A 12,817-nucleotide genomic window follows, 5' to 3' on the forward strand; every position below is an offset into this window, starting at 1 on the left:
GTTTGTTTTAAACAACAAATACATAGTTAAGAGGTTTTTTTTGCACAAGAAGCACCTCGAGACATTCAGGCTCCCGCTCACAAAAGATACGGCTGATTTTTAGCCACTTAATTAAAGGTTCGCCTAATATAATGAAAGCCTGCTTAAGTCTATGATAACTTAATAATACGTTCCTTTTTTATTTTATATACTTGATTAATTCCTTCTTTCTCTGCATTTAACCCATCCTCTCCTAGGAACCTTCCTAGAACAAGCAGTGGGCAGTCACGACGAGCAGTGCCCAGGGAGCAATGGGGATTGGAATACCTTGGAATTTAAACCAGCAACCCTCCGGTTACAAGCCAAGTTCCCTTTCCACTTGGCCATGGGTTCATCTCTTTATCTTTTACTCATCTTTTTGACAGCTTTTTCTCACCCAAACTGAAGTTTTCAAACCCAATCACTCTCTCACACCAAAGTCCATGTAGAAAATGTTCATTATTTGCTTGACTGTGACACAGCAGCTGTTGGTCTCCTGCTGCCTCGTTCTGGTAAGTTTGCATCACGTAGGTAAATCCAAGCAAAGGCTTTTAATCACAGAAGTCACACAGTAACACACATTTGAGCTTACTGATGGAGGCTGCAGTGGATACGTGACTCCTGTGTGCTGCGATGTAAAATCACTGGTTTTCTCAACCTTAAGGGTGAGGAGGGGGTCATGAGTGAGAGGAGATGCTGTAGATTTCCCAATACTTAAAAAAGGGATTTCTAAGGCTTCAGGACATGCTTTATTTTGTCTTGTATGGCTAAAAATAAGTTCCTGAGAGATGGCTTTGACCACAGAATTGATCTGCATGTGGTTGAGCTGGAAATAATGAGTAACCAGGATTGTTCATGTAAGACCACATCCTCTGAGACTGCATGTCTGCACACACAGGGGAGCCATTACAACCCCAGACCTCCTGCAGTTCCTCTCACGACCGTGTGAGGCCGCCAAAGTGCGACTTTACCCAGTGCTGCTTTGCTTCTTTTTTTTTTTAGTGCTATTCTGATGTGCAGATGGTTGAAATTAAGAATGTTATGGATAATTTGCCTTTTTGATGGAAGCAAGGTGTTGGTGGTTTGTCTTAAGTTTCTTTGGATTTTCCACTCTTAACCATGTGCTTTCCAACAAAGGTGTGACTGTAGTCCCAGAAGCTGTTCTCATCCATATTTTCTTTACATCCAATCTCTTTTTAAACTGCAAATTTTATGAAGTCTTATGAACTCTATCTCTGGAGGAGCACGAGCAAGACTAGTGTTAATGTGCTGAAGGCACTGATTCACGGAGGGTTATTATGTTTACTGTGGAAAAGTGAGTCATGTTTTTGTCTGGAGTCCATGCTGGTCCCACTTTAAGTGATGACAGTCAGGACGAGAGCGGCACAGCTCTAATAGTCTGCTAATGAATGCCTCATGAAATGCTTTCAAGGTGAATTTGGTGGAATGACGGCAGAGGCTGTGGGAGTGGAGGGGTTCTTTCCAAAAAACCTCTATTACAGGAAATGCTGGAAATCAGGAGGTAATAAAAGGTCCATCCTGTGTCGAGTATCAGTTACAAGAGCCCGCCTTTCAACCAAATCATCCATTGTACTCACTTTGTTTGCTTTTACCTTATTTGAGAAACACATTTTTTTATTGTCCTCTTTTTCTCTCTCCAAATCAAAAACAGGAAAAGTGGAGGAGGATCATTTATCACAATAAATGTCAACGTCATGCTCACATGTGTGCTAAAACACACTTGTTTAATCAACATTTTCAAATATGATGACATTACAGCCACAACAAGAGAACAAGTTTCAAGTTTTGTTGTGAAAAATGTCTGGAGGTGATGTATAACAGATCCTTAAAAAAAAAAAAAAAAATCTACTTTCAGGAGCTTTAAAAGACCAGTGTGTACGATTTAGTGGCAAAACAACATCTTTGGTGTTTTATGGCAATTGTCACGTGTACCCCAACTCCTGCCTCCTTTACAGATTTTAACCACTTTACAAAAGGCTCAACTTGTAAAATGTATGTCAGCTGAAGTCGTTGATATCTTAAGAGGATTCCCGCTGCTTTGTTTTGCCATTAGACTGCCTTTTATTGTTGGAAAACTGGAGTTTGGGTACTGCTTATTCTCCCATACCAAGGTCCATTAAGAAAATCGGCATTTTGAGCTCACAGGGACACAGGAGCTGCTGGTCTGCTGCTGCCTCGTTTGCTAGGTTTGTGTATCTTGAGAGAGTGATGGTTTATAGAGACACATAAAAGAATACTTCACCGGTTTGTATTTAGCTTTGTATCACTCGAATAGGAATAGAAATGGACTCAACAAGGTTGAAATAGAATAGAAATATCTTCATTCTTTTCTTTGTTACGTCCCCACCAGTGACCTGTTCATGTTAGCATAACTGTTAGCAAAGATGGCGGACACTGTTTACATTTCGTCTTGGGTCTAAAAAGTAGGGAATTAGTGTTGCGTTAACAAAAAAAAAGAAGATATTTCTCAACTCAGGGAAAACTGACGTTGGGAAGCACAATTTTTCAAATTCTATTCTAGTAATTCAAAGCTAAATGCAAATCGGTGAAGTATTCCTTTAACAAAGCCATGTCTTCTGTGAGAGTGAACATCTGTGCCTTAAGCATGTTCTCAGCAGCGGGGGAACGCCGAGTGCACACAGTGCTGACAACCACACAAAAACTCAACTATGCCTTTAAAGTGTAAGTTCAAACGGGCTTCATTGGTTTCAGCAGTCACACAAAATCAAGAGAGAGAGAGAGAGAAAGAAAAGATAATCCAAATTTCTGCTAACCATCTCCAAAAACAGCATCTCAGCCATGAACACAAGTAATGAAATTCCTTTCGATGACTCAGCACTCACTCGATGTGTGACGCATCCGCTGTCTCACCGCAGCAAAGTCACTTCTTCTATCAGAAAACCATTTTGATTGTCTTTATTTTAAAGGAAGGAAAAGGACAAAGACAACAGTGAGTGCACTTTAAACTGCATATACACCGTTAATGATCTGACCCTGTCTTGTCTTTCATGTGCCGTTGGCCCGTGAAGCCCCACCTGGCCAAACAACAGGGTTTGCTTGTTTACATGCCCTGTGATGTCGCTCTAATAACAAGTCTGCTCTCAAGTCATGTCATCAGCACCCCGCACCCACCCCACCGGGAAGGAGATGACACCTGAAGACACCTCTCCCTCCAACCAAGGTAGCACCCACCTATCTGCACTCATCTGCTTCACTAGAGTATCACTCTTTCATTTCAGGTTGTTTCCAGATCGTTCAACATCATAGGGTATACCTAAAGGGATAATTCAGGTATATTTTCCAAACCATAAACATCCGGCACTGAAGAAAACCAGCAATTTTGACATCACAGCACACAGGAGTTGTTGATCCACTGCTGCCTCCATCACTGAGTTTTAGGCTGTGACGTCAGTGTTTAAAGTCCTCCACTTAGGTTTTCATAATTGACACTAAAGTACCAAACAAGGCCGCAGTAGACCAGCAGCTACTGTGTCCCTTCAAGCTAAAAACACAGATTTTCTCTCTGGACTTTGGTGTGGGCGAGTATGTGGTTTTAAAATCAGTTTCTAATCAGAGACGGCTGTTTTTGTCTTTGTCCACATGCTTCTCATGAACGTTTTATTTCCTTCTCCTTTATTAAGTAACAGTTTTCTTGTCGGCTGGCTGGTTTAATTTCATAAATCAGACGCACTGAGTTTATAAACATCAGTCGGGGAGTATGAATTTACCGGTTTTGTTCTCACAGCTGCAGAAATATTGCAGGGCGTCGTCGTGGATCTTACCTTAATCCGATTTAATTAGAAGGATCTACCTGTTGGAACAAAGCGTGATTCTCTTTAATTAGACAGTCACGTCCTTGTCTCTGGCAGCCTGAGGTCACGACTCGCTTATCCCCCGCTTCCTCCATTAGTTAGTTCAAATGTGACTTTGATGTTTTAAATTCTTCTTTTGAATGTACCTGAGTGACACAGAACCCAAATGAGGCAGCAGCAGCAGACCAGCAGCTCCCGTGACCTTGTGAGCTCAAAGAAATCCCACTTGCGTGCACTTATTGTAACGTGAACTTTAAAAGAAACACTCGAATGAAGATTGAAACTTGTATTTTGGATTTTTCCATTCTCTCTCCTCCGTCTATCTGATGTGACTGCAGGTTGGAGTTTGCCAAAAATCTGGAAAAAAAAAAAAGCAGTGTGTTTGTCTGCACATGCACATCCATCAGCACAACAGCTCAACAGCTGGATGTGATTGGGGCTCTGTGCTCTGTCCTTAAGTCCTCTGGAGACGCACACACAGTTTCACACTCCGTCTCGTCTCGCTGTCTCACTCTACCCCACGCTTTTTTCCCTCTCTCTCACACATCAAACCAAAGAGAATATCTACAGGCACCAGTAGGAGCCTAATCATCCAGACTTCTCTCAATAACCTCGCATCTGAGTCTGGCGTCTTTCTGGAGCACCGCTGTCGTTAGTTACGTTTCACTTCATTAATGAATTTCTATATTAGCGTTTACCCCTCTTCCCCGCAGACACTGCTCAGCTGTGCGGTCATGCTTGTTTGCGCACTAAGCCCACTTAGCCTCGTGACCTCCGCTGACACACAGAGTAAATGTTTTGCTGATGCCCCGGTGCTCGGCGGATGCTTTCCTGTCAAGCACAACGTGGGATTCGTCGCAATTGAAAACATCTTCTTGGCTCTGAAGAAAGGAAACATTAAACACAAGCTGATGGCTGTAAGACAAGAGAGAGAGGGAGAGGGAGATTTGGAGATTCATCATCCTGCTGGCCAGGAACACGTCCAAACCCCGCTGCCTAGTTCACTTGGCTCAGCACGGGTCAATGAATCATCCTTGTTCCTGACAGCTAATGTGTCTGCTTCACAAAATTGCACATTTTCACCCGCGTTAGATAGTTTCCAGAAAATCACTTGTTCTCTTTCTCACACAGAATGCTTGCTTGGCAATGTGTGTCGTGATCCTGCTCGGTGAAAACTGCCATGGAATATGTCATTCGGAGACATTCAAACACACCTACTGAAAATCTGGGCGATTCAGGTGTGGGAACTTGCAGGATCGAGCCTCAGCTCATTTGCCTGGTGACTGATCAGTGCCAAGAAGTGTCCGCTACACACAGTACAGTCAGTGAGCTAATCTCCTGGCTCTGGCTGTGTTCATACAGCGATGGAAAGAATTGTGTAAGAATGGAAAAAGAGCGTGTGTGTCAGGAGAATGGAGGCCGGTTGGAGCCCTGCCTGCTTTCACACTCCACGCTCTCAGTTTGGCTTCAAACAGGTGCATTGTTGGATGCCGTGTGTGTTTTGCACGATCTGATTTATGGTTGTGTGCCTCCTCCGTCTTTGGTGACTACATGAGTGTAATTTGTGCATGTTTTTTTGACAGTTAATGTGATAGCCCCCCCTGTGACCTCTATGCCATGAAACCAGCCTGAGACACAGAGGAAAAGCAGGTTTTATTTAATTCAATTCAATTCACTTTTATTTGTATTGCACCAAATCACAACATACATTATCTCAAGGCACTGTACATAGTAAGGCAAAGACAAACTTTCAAAAAACAGTTCACACAATGAGCAAGCACTAGGCATCAGTGGAGAGAAAAAACTCAGGAAGACTCAAAGATGTGTGGCAGATCTGCCTCAGCCGGTTGAGGTGAAAGGAAAAACTGGGTTTTTTAGCCACACAAAGGTTCACCTTATAAAATCTACGATCACTTAAATTAATAATTGTACTTGTATTACTAGAATAGGGGTAGTATTTTTGAAAAACTGTGCTTCCAAACCTCAGTTTCCCCTGAGTCGAGAAATATCTTCATTCTTTCTTTTGTTACGTGCCCACCAGTGACACTTGGTCCAAGGCTTGAAACTGCAATGCTAATTCCGCCCTTTTTAGACCAACTCAATGTAAACAGTGTCCGCCATCTTTGCTAACAGTTACGCTAACAGAAAAGAATGAAGATATTTTTCAACTCAGGAGAAACTGAGGTTGGGAAGCACAATTTTTCAAAAATACTACCCCTCTACTAGTAATACAAAGCTAAATGCAAATCGGTGAAGTTTTCCTTTAAGTCTAAACAGCCTTTGCAGACTGGAAACTGAAGTTTGTGAACTTGCTCACTCACTTCCTGCACCAAATCCATAGAATAAGCTCCATTTTTCCTCATACTTGATGGCTGATTTTCTCTATGGCCTTTAGTGCAGGGAGTGAGCGGTGTACAGTGGCACAGTTTTCACAGTTAAAAGAAAACGCTGTGAAGATAATGTGAGGAAAATATTCTGCCCCAAAAATCACAAGGATTTTGTGACGTCCTTACTTTGTTGACTTCTGTGTGCATCCAGAGTAAACCAGTTGAAACCAGATTGACTGCGAGTATATTCACTATAATTGACTCCATGAGTAAATCATGAGTGTCGTGAAAGCCTCCATCATAACATTGGCTCGGGTCACGTTTGTTTTTGTTTTTTTATTGAAAAACCAATATTGCCAAAGTGACTAATCAATGTAATTGTGTGCAGCAAGTATATAGTGCCTCTCAGCGAAGCCTCGATACTTCACTCCAGGTGTAATTGAACTGAACACTAGCTTTCAGTGTGCAGCTCTTCAGCGGTGTTAAAACAGCCGGCAGCTCTGCAGTGTGTGTGTTATTTCACCAACTGTGAGTAGTATGAGCAGTTCTGGATGGCTGAGCATTATTCTCTGGAGACGCGTCCCTGTGCTGATGGAGACAAATGGGCCTGGCTGAATTTCACTTCCCCAGCTGAGGAAACAGAGTGGCTGGCTCGGGCCCAGGGGAGAGGACGCTGCCGAGAGGGAGAAGCTCCAGGGAGGGAAGATTTGCCGAATGAGTGGATGTAGCTCAGATTCGAAATTGAGCCCTCTGATACTGAGACTCTGCTTTATCTCTATAATCTAGCTCTATGACTGATGCATTTTTGGTCAGCTTCTCCACGCTTTGGAGACAAAGCTGCGTGAACCCTTCGCTGTCAAGTAATAAAGAGCAACTGAGGCTAAAGTCTCAGTGCAATGAGGCAACGGCGCATTAGTGAACACACACAACAACACTTTCCAGTTCTAAAACAGGTGGCCACCCCTAACAGCTCTGCTCTCCCATGAAACTCCAGCTCCCACATCATCATTCCCATGCATAGCTTTGTCGTGATCCAACAGCCTGACTCATCACTGTGTCATTTACAGCTGATCTATCACTCTCCCTCTCTCTCCTCCCTGTGTAGAAACATCCACCATACTGTACCTGTGTCTGGACAAAAGCGCCGCAGCCAAGTTTCCAAGTTTGCTACTTCAAACTGGGTAAGGTGCTGTTGAAAGAAATTGGACTTGTAAGTAAATAATTGTTGGTTCAAATCCCAGCGCAGATCAAGGACTGGGTTGCCCCTGAGCATGCATCCAATCCCCAATTGCACTGCTCCTGCCTGCACTTGTCTCACTGGTGTTGTAATACTGGTGGCTTAAATGCAGAGGTCAACTTCACTATCACTAATTGTAACTTATTCTAATTCTCCTGTTAGCTTTTTTTTTTACTCTATTGGAACATTTACAGTCATGCAGGCACTAATCCAGAATGTGGTCTTAAAAAACAAGATTAGCTTAGATCTTTATTGACTCCACTGTGGGGATATTTACTTGTTACAGCAGCAACAAAGGTCAGGATTAGATAAGAGAACAATACAGGACTAGAATATGCAATGAATTAAGAGCAATGTAAAAATATAGAAATACAAATGCAAAGTAGAAGCACTGCAATAAAATATAGAACAGGAATTTAAAAGTACCTTTCTTTAACCCTTAGAACTCATGTGGCACAGATTTGCATTTGAGTTAAAATTGTGATTAACTATACATCGCATATTTTTAGTAGTGACAAAATAGACACTTTTTCTTCTATTTTTGTTCATAAAAACGAGCCAAGTGAACTTTGAAATGTTACATATTTCCAAATTTCACAAATTCAAAAGTCATGTCAACAGATTGCCTATAGGTTGTGCTGAAAAAATGGATACGTTTTAACATAGTAATGGAAAAAAGCAGCCTGCGTGCTCTGTGTTCTAAGGGTTAATGGAAGTAAATACCAGAAAGTGCAGTGGCACAGATCTTCTTGTATAATGTAAAGTAGCTTAACACCAGTGAAACATTTCTTTTTGTTCTTTTACTGAAAACATGACTGCCAGTGGGGACTCAAGGAAAATCAAATCTCAGCCACCTAACAAGTGTTTTCAGTGGTGGAAAGCTGATCTTGTGTCACAGAAACAACTGCAGGGCGACAGCAGTCGGCGAAACAACTATTGCGGATTGTCTTAATGAAAATCACAAACGCTCTCTGGAGAAGTAAAGATCAGCTGGCCTGAAAAAACCTCAACATTCCTCCCTCTGGCCCAAGTGTGTGTGTTCCTCTAAGTGTCAACATGCCTGTTGGCATAAGTGTGTGTGTTTAATGTGAACCCATTCCCATTCCTGTAATTAGGGCGTGTGTTTAATGACGGCCAGGCTCTGCAGCACCTGGTCAGCCAGTCGCAGTGTGACCCACTGCTCCTCTGTCTCAGGTGGTTCAGTGTTAGCGGCTGCTTCATGAGAGCCGGCACAGCCATTCTTTTCCTTCTTTTTTTTTCCACCCGCCAGCCAGAGGCATGTGCAGGGTGTGAGCACAGCTGCTGCACAGCAGGCAGAGGGGAGGCCAATCATTCTCTCAAGTTAAGACTGCAAGCGAGCAGAATACAAAACAGAGAAGAAGACTCCCCTTGAAGTGACCTAGAAACCTGTGACTGAGAGCGCACAACCACGGAAACACAAGAGGGAGAGCGCTGCAGCTGCCAGCTGCGTCCCTGGACGTACGGCGTGGCATTAATTGATTGTATATGGACCATATTAAAGCATCAATCCATTTTATTACAGCTGTGACAGTAATGCCCGAGTAAAACGAGAAATTAGTTTGCAAATCTCCGCCAAGGCTGACTTATTATCGTCGCATCAGTCTCAGATAAAGACACTCCCCAACTTTTTAAAGATGAAAAACCATCTGAGCCCATTAAAAAATACATAAATCGCAATAAGATGGTGACAGATTTGCGCACAATAACATTTCTGGCTATTTTACTGCGCATTCTAATATTATTTTCATATGCTGTTGTTTTTTTTTTTTTTTTTTAAACATGTGTTATTTCAAAAATCTTAAGTAAAAGGCTGGAAAAATGTATTTGGTGACCCAAAAATGATCTCCCATGACCCATGTGTGGGTCCCAACCCGGTCTCTGGCAATGACGGATCTATGAGTGGAAAACCACACTTGAGAAAAAGTAGCAGAAAATGACTTTGGTGGAAGTTGAAGTCACCTATTAGAAAACTACTGAACTATTTCCTGTACTTGAGTGTAAAAATATCCGTCTTTGCTAAATTTAGTAGACACCAAACTTTCGAGCAGTTACCTGCCGTGATGGCTGTACCTCATACACACTTTATCAGTTTAAGAACTGACATAAGGTCACTTCCTATTTTGAGAGTGTATCTGAGTGAGTTATGAAATAACCTGCTGGTACAAATTCTCCTATTTGAAGAATCATCTGGTAAGAAAAGGAAGTATCTTGAGTTGGCACATGAATCCAAGCTGTGTGCACTGACTCTCTTTAGACTGTAAAGCTGCACTTACCCTATGTTGATAATATAAAGTTTACCTGTGCCTGCTTCCTAATTTCTGCTTTGGCTGTCGGAGGCTCAAACGGTGTAGGCATGTGAGTAAATCGCGAGGGATCCTGCCTCTCTCTCTCTGAATGAAAACTGACAAGAGCCTGGTGGGAAGAGGGATGAAGTGCTAATCCCTTTACCTTCTGCTGCCTCATCACCTTAGAGCCCCAACGTCCCGGCATGTATCTGCAGATGTTGAGGATTTCACCTTCTAACTTTCCATGCATTATGCTTTCCCTGGTGTTTACGTAATGTCAGAACTGAATCCAGGAACCCCTCTAGCCCCGGGGTCCTGTGGGCTTTTTTCCAAGCAAATTATATCATTAGATCACAGAAAGTCATCCGGACCACATATGAAAGCCATATGTCGACTGAGATTTACAGTATATGTTAAAACAAAAATACTACATCTGTCTCTCTTTTACGGAGACTTCAATTTCAGTTTATTTCCAGGTGGGTCATGGTAACTGGCTGGGTACAGAGGATCTTCTCATTCACTGGCCATCTCCTCATCTGGCACAGACGGACCTACAGCACCATATGATTAAGTAGATGAGCTCAACTACTTCATTTCCAACACATAAAGTTCCTTTTCATCTTCGTCTATTAGGGAAAAACTAAATTCAATAGGTTATGGACATATTTTGGGGGTCAGTAACAACTTATAGCTAATTTCTGTCACAGAAACCACCTGGGTAAATGCAACCCTAATGGTTTATGGAGCGTAACAAAGTCTACACAAATTGGTAATTCAACATTTTATATATCATCAACCTGTTTTCTGTTTTTCTTTCCATAAGACAATGATTTCTGATTGGAAACAGACATTTGTAGACTGCTTGTTCTCCTGCACCAAATCCCATACAGAGAATCAGTGTTTTTAGCTCCTGTGGACGCAGGAACTGCTGGTCTGCTCCTGCCTCATTTGATTAGCTTGTTTCACTGTCTAATGTGAAATAAAGCAGCAAATATATTCTATATATATGTTAATGATGTCCTATATTATACATACTATAAACTATTGTTAAGTATCTGCGCAGGAAGTGCACTAGTACAGTCAGCTTTTATGTCAGTATACCTCATACAACCACACCTAACATCTATGTGTGGACTGTTCTGGGGGCTCTGTGAAATAGTCATTCTCCACATGAAGTGATCCATGCTGTAGTGATGATTCATAGAGCTTCTTCTCAGGAGTAAGGGCCAGGGCACGGAGCTTCGCTAACCTTACTTCCATGTGGTTTTAGTGCAGTTGTGATAGACCGTCTGTGACACCGTGACGGATGGAGGCTCTCGTTCCTGCAGCAGGAGCAGGAGGCCCCTCCGCTGCCGTCTCTCCGTCACCTCTGGCCTCCACTTTATTCCAACTTAAACACTGTCACAAAGCTGGGATTCATCAAACGCTGGCCTCTTGACTGCAACACATAGGTGATGGAGACTTCCAGAGAAGAGGAGGGACACTCAGGAGCCAAAGCTAACCCCGCTGCTAGTGTTTGATGAGGGGAAATTCGTCATCTTCATAGATAGGTCATCGTTTCAGGCAAATCACATCACAGCTAGAGTCCTATTTAATCATCTCTGGAGTCTGGTTTTATGTATTCACAAAACCCCTCTAGTCTTAGCAACTTTGGCATTGTGTGGCAGATTGTTGTTATGTGTTTGTTTGTTGTTTTCTGATCTCCATGCTTTTTGACTTAGTCAAGGCACACACACTACAAAATAGGATTCAAGTCACGTTATTGTTGAGTCAGAATGAAGCTCCTCGAGACAAACTATGCTCGAGTCTGCCAAAACAATCAAACCAATCAATAGGGTTTAATAATGTGGCTGATCTATGTATGGGTGACCCCCTCCAAAAAAAAAAACATATTTACCAGAGCATGCAAGCGTAGCAGAACAATGAGAATTTCCGCTCCCTCACTCCCCTCCCCACAGCCACTGCAAGCCACTCCACTCTGCTGATTATTGCTCCCAGCTCTGGTCAGCCTTCACCTCACTTTAATGAAATCACTCAGTGCTGGCTCCAAAAAGAAAACAATCCATTGTTTTCCTCTGTGTTGACAGTGCTGTTACACACAGTATTCACCAGGTGATTGTCAGCTGAAGAATGTGAACAGGGCATGGCAGATATAGAATTGACACTGTGGTTATCTCTTCTTTGCTCACATGGCCTGATCAATTGGATCAAAGACTTAAGTGGGGGTAGATTTGAATAGGTGAGCCTTTTAAAAAGTGGTCAAATCAGTTTTTTTTTTCCTTGTGTCCCCAATGGCAGATTTATTGACAAATGTATTGGAAACCTCATGGAACGATACTTACCACAGTACCATACCATACTGAACTATCTTGTTTTATCAAAACTGAAATTAGCAAACCAAATCTATATTTAAGCCTTTATAAACCTCCTGAAAAAAGCACCACACCACGCTTGGTTGAGTTTAGGACTTTAAAGTGCGTGTAAAGCGATAAAAAATGACTTTGTCAGCCCACAGGAAAATATGTTACTAACCTCTTGCCAAAATTTGAATGATTGAAAAAAAAAAATCACTTAGTGTTTATTAAAAAGTAGGTTTCAGTCTCTGAAATGCAAGCGGGCATGTCTACTGAACATGAACACACACTCACTCACAAACTTTAATTAGGACTTTTGTTAGTGTGTGTACAGAATATTAACGTTTTGAAGCCACTTGTTTAAGAAACATGTAGAGACAAGCAACGTTTTCACCATTTTGGTCACAGTTTAACAACAGACTGGACACAAACACAGAGGTGTTTTAGCTACAGTCCTGCTCTCTGTCTCCCTCTTTCTCTATCACTGGTGCTGCAGCCTCACGGCAGGAGTCTACTCTTCTTTTTGTTCTTCTTCTCTACTTCATTTTCTCATTTTTAGGCATTTAAATAGTGGTGGAGACAAAAACATCTAACAACAGCTAGCTAGCAAACCAAATGGACTAGTGTTGGAGCAGGTGCAGTCATAGCAGTGTTGCCAACGCCTCAGTAAGGAAAGTAGCTATTGGTTGTCCTAGAAGTCACTAGAAGTTGGTGACTGACATCATCACATAATTACAATGCA

The sequence above is a fragment of the Solea solea genome, chromosome 2 (genome assembly GCF_958295425.1).
Source record: "Solea solea chromosome 2, fSolSol10.1, whole genome shotgun sequence".
Classification (NCBI taxonomy): domain Eukaryota; kingdom Metazoa; phylum Chordata; class Actinopteri; order Pleuronectiformes; family Soleidae; genus Solea; species Solea solea.